We start from the raw sequence: 1310 nt of genomic DNA, 5'->3' as shown, positions 1-1310 counted from the left end.
GAATTAGAAGAAATTCATCGATGATCTGCTGAAATGGTTAAGAACAGCTACTTATGCCCTTAGGGTTATTGCAAATTTTCATGATGAAAGTACTGGTAAATTAGCCTACTATGCCTATTTTCATTCACCACTTTCATATGTCGTCATATTTTAGAGCAATTACTCATTGGCACGGAAAGTATTCATTGCACAAAACAGTGTAACCAGAATAATAGCTGGAGCCCACCCAAGATCACCATTCAGACATTTATTTAAGGAGCTCAGGATATTCACAGTACATTCACAATACACATATTCACTTACGAAGTTTGTTATTAATAAACCATCCCAATTAACAAATAACAACGTAGTGCACAGGTACAACAATAGAAGAAAGGATGATATTCACTATTCTGGATTAAATTTCACTGGTGCTCAGAAAATGGTGAACTATGCTGCTACAAATATATCTCGGCTTTTGCCAGATAGTATTAAATGTCTGATAGATAGCTACCCAACATTTAAAAGTAAATTAAAACAATTTCTGAATGACTACTCCTTCCACTCAACATATGAATTTTTAGGTATTAAGTAGCAATTGCAAAAAATATTAATTATTTTGTGTAAAGAAAACTTTTGTTAAAGTGACATGTTCCACATCATTATGAAATGTGGTATGCATGATCTATGGAACAAGTATTAATTTATGTATGTGTTACTGGCCAAACCCGATTTTTGGATTAACTAGTTTCGCCTAGGTCAAACTCGTTCATCCTGTTACCAATAGGATAAAACAGTTTAGTCCAGGCCGAATCAGTTTATCCTTGTTGGAATTCATATGCTTTAGGATAAACTGGTACATCCTAGTCTGAACTAATTTCACCTAGTTTGTATCTTCTAAGCTTTTCAAAGTAAACTGAGTGAAAGAATAGAAAAAAATAGTCAATATTTTAGTTATTTATTAACTAATCAGTAATCTGACATCTTTTACCAGATCAACTTACATATATCCATCCACAGAAATCATCTTATCTGCAATTTGCTTATCTACTTATTTTTGCATGGTTTACTTTGGTGGCACTTAGAACTGGAGAGTACTTTTTTCCTTACAATTGCATTTGTTTGTTGTACAGTTTTTCATGAAACTGAAATTTCACAAAGCCTTGCCCTCATATGATAATGTTTTGTAGCTGTTGTCGATTAAGATCTTTCAATATCCTTGTTAATATCTCCCACATCCAAAAACCTTCTGAATGCAGATGTCTAAATCAGTTCTAAGAAAATAAAAACGATGTTAAAAATATTATTAATATTTTATTACAAAAATTATA

Source organism: Schistocerca serialis, chromosome 5, assembly GCF_023864345.2.
Source record: "Schistocerca serialis cubense isolate TAMUIC-IGC-003099 chromosome 5, iqSchSeri2.2, whole genome shotgun sequence".
NCBI lineage: Eukaryota > Metazoa > Arthropoda > Insecta > Orthoptera > Acrididae > Schistocerca > Schistocerca serialis.
This window is presented reverse-complemented; position numbering follows the sequence as displayed.